Source organism: Eleginops maclovinus, chromosome 10 (assembly GCF_036324505.1).
Source record: "Eleginops maclovinus isolate JMC-PN-2008 ecotype Puerto Natales chromosome 10, JC_Emac_rtc_rv5, whole genome shotgun sequence".
Taxonomy (NCBI): Eukaryota; Metazoa; Chordata; class Actinopteri; order Perciformes; family Eleginopidae; genus Eleginops; species Eleginops maclovinus.
In genome coordinates this window covers 5365365-5379360 of record NC_086358.1, presented here as the reverse complement: position 1 = coordinate 5379360, position 13996 = coordinate 5365365, and the positions used below count along the sequence as shown (strand labels likewise).

At 43.8% G+C, this 13996-nt stretch overlaps 1 protein-coding gene across 4 annotated transcripts in view; it reads left to right on the top strand.

The window, feature by feature from the left end:
- The window catches only part of raraa (retinoic acid receptor, alpha a), a 142796-nt gene that overhangs the window by 40212 nt on the left and 88588 nt on the right, over positions 1-13996 (top strand). The gene's annotated exons all lie outside the window — the stretch shown is intronic.

Sequence of the window (13996 nt, the reverse complement as noted above, 5' to 3'; positions counted from 1 at the left end):
GTGTGTGGTGCAAAGTAGTTCCTTCTCTTTGTCGGCTGATCAGAAAATACTTTTATATTTCTTCCTGTTTAACTTTCAAAATACTTTGCTTCACACAAAACAAATTAGCCAGAAAAGCATGTTTAGAAAATGTGTTTTTTTGTATAAAGCTTTGCTGTTTTTCTCCCAGAGGTGAAAAGTGTTCTTTAGTTGCTGCAATTAACAAATCCATGGCCGAGAAAATAGTGAAATCATAATTTCCCAAGACCCCAGAGTAACGTCTTCAAAGAGTTGTTTTGTTCACCAGTCCAAAGCAGCCTAAAGCTACTCAATATACAGTAATGTAGAAGAGAGAAAGTCAGAAACTTGGAGGGAAAGCATCAGCTGCCAAGCACCCTGGTGACACAGTGTGCCCAATTAAACCAATGTTCCCTCTGCATTGTCCTCCAGTATCTATAGACCCTGTACAGTGATGTTACCTGCTGTAACACCTCAATTAAAAGCTAATCTTGGCCATTTTAAAGTTCTACATTTTTTCTCCTCAAAAGTGGGAGCTTAAACACAATTAACATTGATGTCCCACCTTAATCTGATAATAATTGGTTCCTCGAGACCCGCCTCGCTTTAAGATTTACGACGAGCGTCTAAACAACAACATCCTGAGCCTCACTAATTCAAATCATCTCTTCATGTGCCACAAGTCAGGATCCATTAAGACAGATTAGGCCTCAACGGAGGGTAATCCGCAGCAAATCAGGGTCATCAGACGGCAGGGACAGTCTGAGGAGGAATCCCTCTGCACATGCTCTCTCCGCAGAACGACAGCGGTGGCGGGTTGTCAGGTAGCGCCGGCCTCGGCACACTGTGTGGCTCACTCCTGTCCAGGACTTTTTGATGCCTGAAAGTGTTTGATAACTGATCAGCTGCACCTCCAGTAAAATCACCTTGCTTCCCTACCGCTGAACTACATATTCCTCACTCCATATACTATTTCCCTCTGAGAAGAAAACTTGCTAATGATGCTTAAAGTAGAGACGAAATCTCCTGGGTTTGAATAAATGTGGGGTTTTTTATCAGCATTTCTGTATATAGATTTTTGTTCCCTGCATCCTGCATGTTTAGCTCATGGCAACATGAATCCATATCCTGCTGTTTACTCATCTTTCTGAAAGTGTCGGCAAGTTTATTTATGAAGTATTGAACATAAAATAATCAATAGGGGCTCTATTCTGCTCATTTTCAGGTTCATATTTGTATTCTGTGCTTTTACTTTTGACATGTCTCCATGCTTTAATGTTCAAAAAGCTCTTCTCATACTGCCTGTGCTGCAGCACCTCTTTTCACCCTCTGTCTGAAACCATAGCCAAGTCTGCTCTGATTGGTTAGCTGGCCGGCTCTGTTGTGATTGGTCAACCACTTAGAGATTTCCCGACCCCTAAGCCTATGTGTTGTAGTGCTAGCCAATAGAAACGCGAGTTTTCTGGAAGTTTGTTTGAGATGTTTGGAGAATAATAACTGAACGCTGCTTCTCCATGTTTAGTTTTGACTGTGAGGTCAGAAAGTTAATGCACCTGGTACAGTTTGAGAGGCAGACAGTCGTTGTAGTTTTCTTTTATAATAAGACAAGCAATAACAATAAATCCTACAGGCTGATCACCCTCTCGCCACTCTGCTTCTGTCCCGACCAAACCCAGAGCGATGCAGCATTACGTCGCTGCCGCCTTCAATTACGCCATTCGTCTTATCTGCTGCGGTTTGATGGAGTGTGCCATGGGTGGCGTCGCAAACTCCACACCAGCGAGTGTGTGTGTGTGTGTGTGTGTGTGTGTGTGTGAGAGGTGTTGACAGGAATGGAAAACTGCATTTGGGGGGGAAGTGGCGGCGGGTGTAAAGCGGATGTATTGCGATCTATGTGTGTGTGAGGCTGAAATACAGCGAGGGAGTGTGTGTGTGTGTGTGTGTGTGCGCACGGGAGAGCTACAGGAGTGCATAAATCAAACCAGATGATCGTCCCCCCACTCTGATCCGCTCTGTCTCGGCGAGCACATTTCTCTTTCTCCCCCTCCTATACTGTCCCTGTACTTCCTTCCTTACCTCCCTCTTTTTCCCTCCTCCTCCTCTTCTTCTTCTCCTCTGGAACAGATTTGTCTGGGGGCCCCTGTCTAATCTCCAGCAGTGCCGGGTGTTGGGAGACGGGCGACAAATTTTAATAAGCAACTGGGCGCTGTAATTTAGCGGCCTGGGAGGGAGATTAGGCTGATTGATGCCGGGCTCGTCTAATGGTCCAGCCTACGGCTCCCGGCCCAAATTGGTGGTAATGAAAGTTTTGTGCAAATTGAGATGGAGGAAAATACGGCATCCTCCCATCTTCCCTCACTCTCTCTATCTTCATTCAATCGGTGTATTCCTCTCACTGTTTCCCTGTTCATTTTCTCCTCTGCCCTCAATCTTTTTGACAAGGTGCGTCTTTCTCTCCATCTCCGTCCGTCTCATCCTCCCCTTTTATCTATTTCCATTTCAGGCTCTTTCTCCATCTCCTGTCTTCCTGTTTCATGTCCACCACTCTTTGCCTCTTTACTAAAAATCGATTCGTCCCTCATCTGCTGCCTCTTTCTTTCTCTTACAGTTTTTTCTCCGGCACTCCTGAGTCACTTTCTGTCCCTATTTAACTCCATCTCCTAGGTTATTTACTTTGACTCACACCCTCATTTGCTCCCGCCCTCCTCTTTCTTGGCCATGCCTGCGGGAGATTTATGTGTATGTGTGTGTGTGTGTGTGTGTGTGTGTGTGTGTGTGCAGATGGGTCGGGAGGTGTCGTCTGAGTCGCTCCTGTGTTGTCAGGACAAATTGTATCTAGATCTAAAGAGAGATGGTGCGACAAGCTGACGATTGTCCACCTCCACCTCTCTGTCCTTGTGTTTGTCTTTTTATCTTTCTCTTTCTCTCCCTTCTTTTTCTCTCCATCCAACCAAATCACTTTCAGCTGGCCTGCCACTCTGACAGGCTCCTTCTGCCGTGCATTAATAGACTGTGCAGACTCACAGGCCTCTTCTCAGGATACAGTGAAAGTGTGTCAAACTCTGCATTATTCCATTTATTGGTCAGATGATACCAGTTTTACCAAGCAGAATTCTACCTTAGATATTTTGCAGTTAGCTTATTGAGTTTTGAATATGAGCGTTACTTTTAGCAGCTTTCTTAATAAGAAATTGCTTCTTGGAAAGAGTCGAAGATACAGAAACACACAATTTATCAGTGGTGCAAGAAGTATTGAGATCCTTTACTTGTGTAAAAGTACTAATACAACACTTCATTTCAAGTAAAATGACTGCACTGAGAGTGATACTTGAGGAAACATATGACCCAGAAAAAGAACTAGTAGAAAAGTGCAGAATATTAGAAAATAAATGGAAACATTTCAAAGCAAAAGCAGCAAATCTTCACATTTGAGGAGCTGGATCTGTACTTTTATCCAAACAATATATTTTAAAGTTCTTTGCTTTGGTCTTGTGGTTGAAAATCTGAATCTATAAAGTAACTAAAGCTTCAAAGTAAATGTAGGGAAGTAAAAACTACAATATTTTTATTTGAATTGCATTGTAGAAGCATAAAGTGGCCTTGAAATTGTATACAACTCAACATTACATTACTCAAATTTACTTCCTAACTTTCCACCACTGCATCGTATCACAAGATGCTCTGTTAAGGGGGAAGCACTGATCCAGTAGTAAAAGTAAAGTGCACTACGCTATGTCACACTTCATTTCCAGGCTGTTGTAAAATACCCTGGGAATGGATATAAGTAAACTTGCAGGGGATTCTTCCTCTGGAGGAGTTCAGCTTACGATGTGTGTAGTGCGTACATGATTGTGTGTATTTGCTGCTTCTTAACCAGCTATCTGTCTCCCATTCACCAACAACAGAGTCTTCAGTCCCTTTTTGTCTTAGCTCCCACACAGCTCTCTACTCCAGCTGTTTTTACTTAAAAGACGACGCTGCCAAGCTCGTCCTCCTCCTCTCCCGCTGCCTCCCTGAGTTATGCACTGATATATCATTAATAGCTTCATTAGCATTATTCCCCCTCTGAAGAGCTTGTGTATGTAGTTCAAGCTACAGCTCGGTTCACATCATTAAAAAAGCGTAGTTCCTGAATTGTCTCTATGACAGAAGTGTAGGTGGTTAGGAGGATATAATAATAACACCAATAGGGAAGGGAGTGTGACATCATCAACAGCAAGTCGGCCATCTTTGAAGGATACCAAGGATCTATTAACCTGTACGGCGAGCGAAGTATAGCTTTACTTTTTCACTTTAAATCTTTTGAACATTGTCGGTAGCTAACTGTAACAGCCACTCCCTTAACCAACGTACAAAAAAAGGACTTTGGATTCAATTTTATACTTTTATATTCAAATTGAAACGAAAGCCGTGTAGCTCAGCAAGAGATACTGAACATTTTGGATGCTGTCAATCTGCTAACTGTTTACTACAAGGGTTGAGAACTGCCCAAATACACAAACCACTACACAGGGAATACTATTTAATACATCAAATATCGCAGTATACATACAATTATTGGTAGTTTATCTATGCAACAAAAGTCATTCAGTTAGCATAATATTAGCTTTCTTACCTCTGTGTGGATGATGCTATAGTTGTCATTATACCTGTAGGTTTGAAAGTCCTGTATCCCGTTTGTTAACTTGTCTTGGGCCTCCAAACAAAACATATTTGTAATGTTGTAGACACTATCTCTGTGCCACGCCAACATCAGTAACAGTGGTCAGTCCATTCTCCTATCAAATCAAGTACAAATGTCATTGATTAACTTTAGCATTTTCATTTGGTGCATATTCATTTTTTAAGGAAAACAGCAGACCTATAACCATTGATAGATATTGATGGCTACCGTTACTCTAGATGGCCACAACTTCCCAAAAGGCAATGCGGTTCCCATTCCCGATACACTTGAGGAGTTCCCAAAAAAGTGTGTACACAGTCCCCAAAAAAGCCTCCTTCCCCCCTGAAGGCCTCCTATTAAATTTCATGACTGACATTGCACAACCGGTGTCCTTTTGCAACATCTTGGACGAATGTTGACATGAAGATCATTTATTCCAAAACATCTGCACTCCGACCAAGGCTGCAGAGAAAACCAGCGAAGCGACTAGTCTGATGCTCAACAGAAAGAGGCAGCTCAGCCTTTAAATGAGTGGCAACCGCCTGTGAAGTTTATCTTGGCGAGAGGCGGCCCTTGTTGATTGCTTACCAAAGCCTGTGGTCGGGATCCCAGACAACACAACCTGATCTCTGCCTGGTGTGGTTAAAGAGCTGGTGAGGGTAATTTCACATTGGATGTGGCCTCTCTCCACAGAAGCTGTAAAGGCTTTGTTAGGTTCACACTCGGCTTGCCAAAGTGGTTTGTCAGAGTTGATTGTTTGTTTTTCTTGGGGAAGAGAGGGTGTGGGGGGGGGTTTGTATGTATTCAAGGGATGACGGAAACATGAAATGTGGCTTGGACCGTAAACTCGTGGGGATTCTGTGTTCCCCGGTTTCCTTTTGTAGCTCGTTTAAAATGTCCGGTGGCCATGCGTGCAGTAATTTGGCAGTGTTCATTCAGCACATTGCACAAGTTTTCATGCAGGCCAATGGCCTCGCTGTTTCATGGAGAGGCAGAGCCATTTTAATAAATAAACCCTTGGGACTCTAAGAACATGAATAATGCTCGGCTGCTCCTTCAACCATTCTCCCTTCGACTCGCTGGATTTGATCTCGGCAGTTAGTTTGAAGGTTTTTCTTTTAAAAGGTATGGTATGATCATTTTGATTATCCACCTCCCATGATGCAAGGCAGTAGTTGAGGGGCAATCTTGCAAGAAAGCGTATATGAAGAGCCTCTGTTTGCCGAATGCTCTCCTCCCACCTCATAGTTTTATGGTGGATGATGCTGTGAGCTATTAAATGGGCTGACGGAGCGCTTTGATGTTCCCCTTCATATCATAGTGGGATAGTATGGGCAGCAGAGGAGGAGGGGGTTTGTCTGGTTGCAGAAGCAGGGTTGGGGGGGAAAATGAGGGGAGGAAGGCGAGGTGCTGATGGGAAAGAGACGAATGGCGTGCCAGTGTCAGAAGTGGTCATGTGCTGAGGAAAGAGTATGGGAGAATGAGAGGGAGGATGGAAGCAGGGCTTGACTGATTAACCTGTTTACCTCCCTGAAAATGCTCCGGGCGCCATTCTGATTAAAGTTCAGTCCTTCATCTATCATCACCATGGCCGGCCCGAGCCTTCAGAGCTGCCGATACCAAACACTGTCACAACGATCAGGGGCCCTCCAACCCGAGCCACCAACACAGCGCTGCTAAAGCTATCCACCAGTCAGTGGCTTCATTTGCATCTCATCCCTCCTTGTCAGGCATTGCACCCACCTCCTTATGATTCTCTCCTATTTTTCAGACTTTCTGCTGCATTATGCTGAGTCTGTATGTTTTGTCTCTCTTTATCTACTCCTCCCATTCTGCCTCTATAAGCTTCTGGCTCTCAAGACCAATTCCTCCTGTGACGCGCTTTCCAAACTCAAGGCTTTTAGCACCTCCAGCATAATACGATTACACCCGTTTGGGGACGTGATATTGTCAACGACTTTCTAAAAATATCCCTCCAGTCGCAGGAGCACGGTAGTGCTGCAAGTGGACTGGAGGAAGCAGTGCTGCACACAATGTTCTGGCCACTCAAGCACAAATGTTAGCCCTTTTTAAAAGCTTTTTGCACCGTCATAGGCACAGTGTGTCTGAGGACAGCTGGATAGGGGAATAGAATACAGGAGTTGTCAATTAGGTTCCTCCCTGGGCCGTAGGGATATGTTAAAGCGTACAGGTGCAGTGGAGAAGCAGACCTTACTGTTCAAGAGATTAAAAAAAAAGCATTACTGGTTTCACAAACGCCGTAAATGGACAATGTTTAAGTGACACATCTCTCAAGCATCCAGATTGTGACTATCATGAGAAAAGGAGGAAGTTGGGTGATGCATTAGACCTGTCAGTAAATTCCCCAAAACGTCATGTTTAGATGTCAAGGTGTCACACCATGACTGTCATGACAAAAGGAGGTTGAATGACCTTATGAAGCCACAAAGTCATGGAGGAGTTTGGAGGGGGGGGATTGGTTTGATTGATTGAACAGAGTACACAATAGGGCTGTTCGATTTTGCCCAAAAATAAAATCCCGATTTTACTTCTCTCAAAACCCGATTTCCGATTACGATTTTTTTGTGAAATGACAAAAGAAATGGCTTTTTGTCACTTTTGCACGAGTAGTGTCGTACAGACGGGGCAAGACAACTTCGCCGAAATGTTTTCGGCCTGGGAGCTTGTAGCAGGGGTCCAGCACATGAAGCAAATGTTGGAAGCCAGACTTTTCGACTGTGTATATCGGGGCCACGTCTGTTGCGATGTGAAACGCGACTGCATCCGGAATATTTTTCCACCTCCTTTCGGTCGTATGGTACAACACGTGAAAACGAAACCGGCAGAGTTACTTGCTTCGGAGTTGGTGGTGGTGTTTTAGCCGCATCCGCGTTCTCTTGTGCGGTCCGCGCTGCAACACACTGCTGCCATTTCGGTACTTGGGTTTTCTGGAGGTGTTGAAATAAGTTAGTCGTGCTGTGTTCTTTAACCGCCACGGACTTAAGACAGAATTTACAACGCGGAGTATTTTGCTCTTCATCCGAGGCGTCGAAGCCGTACCACTTCCACACAACGGACCTGCCCTTGTTTTTGGCTACGAAATCCAACGCCGACATGTTTGTTTACATCGTGTGGGGGAGAGCGCGATGGGAGGACGGAGGCGGAAGTCACTATGGCAACCCAGCGCAACCCAGATACATGAACAGGGGCTGTACCGTAATTACCCTAGTTAAAGTGAAAAATCGTTTTTAACATCGTCCTTAAATAATCGCGATTACGATTTAAACCCCGATTAATCGAACAGGCCTAGTACACAATCGTCACCAATCCCTGAAAACCAAGTAGATCTTATCCCACACCATGGCATAGGCGCCGATACCGTGGGTGCTTCGGGGCCCGAGCACCCACGGAGATTGCCGAGCACCCACGGAGATTTAACCGCACACACGGAGATTGTCGAGGGTCGGGCTTTAAACTTTTTAGAGCACCCACCGGCAGAAACATAAATCGGCGCCTATGCACCATGGTATTTTTCTAACCTGTGCCTAAACATAACCAAACATTAACCATAGCCCTACCATTTTGTGAAATTGCTTTACCTTGCCAGCAGTGATTTGTAACATGTATTCCTCAAAAAGCTTTGGTTTTCAATTGATTTTGGTATTTAAAATATCTATTTCATACCACTTTTGAAAACCAAACTCCAATGAATGAAAACAGGACTTCTAAAAGACAAACATTCAACAAATGTCTCCTTTGCATGAGAAGAAGACACAGCCATATTTAATTTAAATAAAGTTAACATATGCTAATTTTACTACTTTGTTTACTAGACTTCAATTCAGCACCCGGAGCTGTCCATATGTCATCCAGACAGACATCGTGCAGAACCAGGAACAGTCTTTGTTTGCTTTTCGTGTCAGGCATATTGATTTGGATATAGTTTGTATTCAATTTCCAGAAGAATTGTGAATCGAGAACCTTTGAACTGCAGGTTGCCAGATGAGTTTGGAGATTTTTCCCATGGACAGCTGTATGCCCATGTACAAGAAGATCCCTTGTGCGTTAAAATAGCAAACAGGCAAAGAAACCACACACATTTGTTATCAAAACCATTCAAATTAAAGCACAGTAACCATTTATCGTCTCCATTGGACACCTTTTCTGATGTCAAACCTCCTCCAATGTCTGCTTCTTGATTTCAACGGTTTCTCTCCATGACGGATCTTCTTTGATCCTTTTTCTTCCTGCTTCTCTTCAATGTGTGGCAGAAAATGAGGTCATTGCTGTATATGATCATGCTTCCACTCCCAGGGAGCCATTCCAACCATTTTATTTATAAAAAAAATGCTTCTTTGTCTTCCTGTCTCTTTCTCTAAGCCTTTCTTCATTTATCTCTGTCTTTCCTCACGCCAGGGAAAGTTGACTGGAAACACATGGGCATCAGCCTGCCCAGTCATGCCTCAGCACACGATGCTTGTTGTCAGTCAGGCCAAACAGCAAAGCACAACCAGCTTCCCCTTAAGCTACGTGTCTTCCAAAATGCCAAGGTCGACATTTGTTTGGCATTTCAGTAGTTTGTACAACAAGGAATGAATTTGTTGCACGATAGTCCAATAGATATGATTGGCAGGATGTTGATTCAGGATGCTTTATACATAAGTGAGTCTTATTTATTTTTTAACTCCGCCAACAAGGTTATGTTTTTGGCTCTGTTTGTCCATGTTTTGGGTTTGCACACTAACAGGCTTTGGAGACTGCTCTGGTTACCAAATGAAAAAACAGTGAAGCTTGAACAACAGTCGACGCGGAGGAGGTATGACATCAATTCTCGGCTTTATCTTTACATAGGAAAATAGTTGTTTACTGCTAAATAAATGAGATGTGTAGCAATTCCTCAATCTGGATACGAAGCGAACATATCGATAGTTATCACACGGCTGAGTTGAATGCTCAATTCTGATTGGTCAATGTGGACGATTCAGAGGTGGTTAACACTCGCTAACAGACCGCTGCTAAGGAGAACAGAGCGCTGCTAAAGAGAACAGACTGTTGTTAAGGAGAACAGACCGCTGCTAAGGAGAACAGAGCATTACTAAGAAGGATATTATTTTAAAAATTGAAACTGTAAATGAAGTATATTTTTATATATGTTTCTTTTAAAGATAACAGATTGCTTTTCATTTAAATGTCTGATAAAGTCCTGTAACGAAGCTCTCAAATTTGACTTTCTTTTTGTGATTTGATGTACAGATTGATTGCAGTCACTGAACGAAATCTTGGCACAAATTGTATCGTCGTTCAAGGACTAGATATCATTTTGTTTCAAGGCCAATGTTTTTATTTTCACCCTTATAATAATGTCCAGAATTCATCTGGTGTAGGACCTAACACATTGTGAGATTGGGCATTCGGCCTTGCAGGCAGTCTGCGCGTGGGCTCTCCTAGTAATACAAAATGTAAGAGATAAGTAGGGAGTATATATGTTGTTGTTGTTGTTGTTGTTTATAAGATGAAAATGACACAGTAGACATGGTGTAATTCAAATTGGTCCTAGGATTAAGTGGAAAACACAGGTATTTTCACTTGTTTTGTGGATGTTACTGTAACACTTATATTTACACACAAATGTAGCTCGGTGTTGTTCCATCCTGAGCAGATGAGGGCATTTGTACGCGCCTGTGCACATCTGTGTACACAAAATTAGCTCAGGGAGTGCCATTATTGGTCTACATGGACCCTAACCCTGGGGGCAGCAGGAAAGGTGATTTCACTTCGGCACAGACAGCCTATAGGGTGTTACAGCCGCGGTGATGGACTGATTTAATCCTACTGATGGTGCTCATAAGACACAGGAAGAGGGATAGACATGCGTGCACGTGCACACACACCCTTCAGTCATACATTGTGGACATAAGAAGTGTGTGTGTGTGTGTGTGTGTGTGTGTGTGTGTGTGTGTGTGTGTGTGTGTGTGTGTGTGTGTGTGTGTGTGTGTGTGTGTGTGTGTGTGAGTGTGAAGGAGAGAGGTCAGCAGGGCTAACACAGTCCCCTGGCTGTTCTCAAGGTTAATGTGAGACTGACAGCGGCTGCTATTAGCGGCCTTCAGATGGTCTCCCCCCCCCATATGCGGAGCTGATTCATCCCGGTGGCAGCAGTGCATTAAGATGTAACCGCTTCTCTCCCAGGTGTCACTCACCCCTTCAGACAGGTCCCACATCATATTTTTACATTTCCTATTAACTCCTATTGTCTACGATGGTCCATTAAAGGGATTGGGGAGGGGGGGGCTGCCGTCACCACCTCGTTCTCACGTGCCACTCAACTTTCCCTATATGTCATTATTTCATGTCGTCCCATTGTCTGTTAATTGAAATACCTCAGACGTTGTCTATATGGTCCATTAAAGGGACAGGAGCCTTGTTCCTAAGTGTCACCACTACTTTAGGAGCTAGCTAATTAATTTTCATAGTCGATGTTTGACTTACACATGCACTGGGAGGTGGAGCCGGGGAGAGGAGAAAAATAAAAGAGGCGCACACTGGCATGTTGAAGATCACCCAAACCATCCAAACCTCATTTACATTTTAATTCAAAGACATTAAGCAGATGCTCGTATCAAGTGCAGGTTGGTGTTTAGTGTTTTGCTCAAGGACGCTTAGGTGAGGAGGGTTGCTCGGTTAAATGAAAACAGCCCTTTTTTTGTTTTCCTGGTTAATGGTCACATTTTATTTTTTAGTTGCTATGGCGTCCCAGTGTAGTGTGCTTGATGATTGCATTATATCTAATGACCAGAGTGGAAGCTAGAGCAGATTGGCAGGCAGCTATGTTGGAAAAGGCTGGAGGGAAAAAAGCAGTTGGAAAGTGGAAGCAGAGAGAGAACTTAAAAAGAGCAGATTCACCCGACACATGGGGGGAAAAAGCTCTCCCATGTCTAAACGCAAAGGCCTGGATTAGGTTTCTTAAATCAGATTATCATTGGACATTTCAAGAGACAAATTCAGTGTAAAGTTTTCCTAGAAATGTAGCCGATCCCAAATTACCAGTATTTGAATGCTGTAAAGATTGATGATAAGAATGACTGGCAGAGAATTGAGGGTGTGTGTGTGTGTGTGTGTGTGTGTGTGTGTGTGTGTGTGTGTGTGTGCTCCTGGGTCCATATGAAGAGTGATGATGTTGTTGACTCACTGTCGGCCGGATGCCAATCAATCAATTAACCAATCAATAGTCATCTGTTGAGCACCTGAGGACACTGGGGAAAATCTCCCAGAAACACTCGAATCAATTACTTTTCCGTCTCAGCAAATGACTCGCGCACATGCAGGTGCAAAACACACACACACACACACACACACACACACACACACACACACACACACACGCTTCCATTGTTATAGTTCTATATATTTATTCTCATGCAGGCTTACATGTTGAAATGCCTCCCCCTCTTCCACAACATGCCCAGGCATCAGATTGCGATGCCATGGGAAAAAGAAAAATGAGTAAATCTGTCTCTCCCCTCATTCCTCATGTTCCCTCCCTTTTTCCTCTCTTTTTCCCTCCCTCTAATGGAAAGCAACATTCCCCGGCTGCCGTCAGCAGCTATAGCGGGCTCCACTATAACACAGTTAATAGATAGGTCTGGCAGCTTATGGAGCCCATGCATTTTTAAATGGGAGTTTTATGACTCCTGGAGAGCGGGCAAAGCAGGAGAGGCAGGAATATTCATGATATTGTTGAACGAATGCGCCTCAGTGAGCGTGTGCGTGTGTGTGTGTGTGTGTGTGTGTGTGTGTGTGTGTGTGTGTGTGTGTGTGTGTGTGTGTGTGTGTGTGTGTGTGTGTGTGTGTGTGTGTGTGTGTGTGTGTGTGTGTGTGTGTGTGTGTGTGTGTGTGTGTGTGTGTGTCGCGTCGCTGTTTCTCTTTATTTATCTCCTCTTTTTAGCACCATCTTTTACTTTATTTATATCAAATTCCCTTTTTTTCCTCTAGTCTTAATTAAAGACAACATATGCAACACACACACACACACACACACACACACACACACACACACACACACACACACACACACACACACACACACACACACACACACACACACACACACACACACACACACACACACACACTGCTCTATAGGCTTTTTTCTGGTCATGGCGACTGTTACCAAGCAGGATGTAGGGACCTAAGCTGAATCCAGCTGTTGTTTTTTTGACATTTGGACTTTTGTTTCGCATGCTCCCAGATGCCACATGGATATATGTATACATTTACATACTGTGTGTGTGTGTGTGTGTGTGTGTGTGTGTGTATGTGTGTGTGTGTGTCTGTTTGTCTGTGTGTGTGTGCGCTTAAAGTATGTATTTTAATCTGGCAGCTTTGGGTTTTTCACTAAATGACCTTTGGGCGTCGTCATGCAACACAAATCCCACTCACATGCAATGTATGTAAGCTTATGCATGAGTGTCCTAGAGAGGTCGCGGAGTATTCCTCTAACTACGCTGACCCACTAACTCCTGTCCCCTCTATACTGTTTCATTTACACACACACACACACACAGCCAAGAGGCACAGTGGATGTGACGTCACGCTGCCCCACATTCTGCTCCTCGTGGCCTGCTTGTCTTGCTGATGCCATCGGTCATGAGCTATGGAAATGTGCCCTTCCCCTCCAGGAGGAAAATGACATGCAGCATGAAGCTTAGTTAGCTCAGGGGAGTTCAATGCAGACGACAGGCAGCAGCGCAGTCGATCATTCAGTCCTCTGACATGTGTCCTCGCCGGTGGATGGCTGACGATCACACTGCGACTGACACGGACGTTTCATCCCGTATGTAGGGAGAGACATCCCTGACTGCCTGCTGTTGAGTGAATCTCTTTAAGTGTAGAGTTAAGGGATTCCAAAATGATTGGACTTGTAGAGGAGCTCACTGCCAGATTGCCTAAAATCACAGCTGAGTATATTTTCTGTTGCAATTAGCTTAATCTGTTTAGTGTGCTCCCTGTAAATGTACTTTTTTGTTGGTGTTTAAATTTAGAAAATGAGGGTTCTTGACTACAAGAGCTTTTAATGGACCCTCACATGCTTATACTGTGAAGTGTGCCAGTGTTTATTGCTGGCCATCACCATCAGTTTCACGTAGAGGTGGAACAAGTAATCCCATTATATATTAACTTAATTAGAAAAAGCAGTACTACAGTGTAAACATACCAAGTGAAAGTCCAGCTTTTATAAGTACAAATCTAGAAGTTGAAGCAATTAAAAATGCTTAAAATTAAAAGTAAGGGAGAAGTAACTCAATACTTAAGTAGAGTTCTTGAGTAAATGTCCTTCCA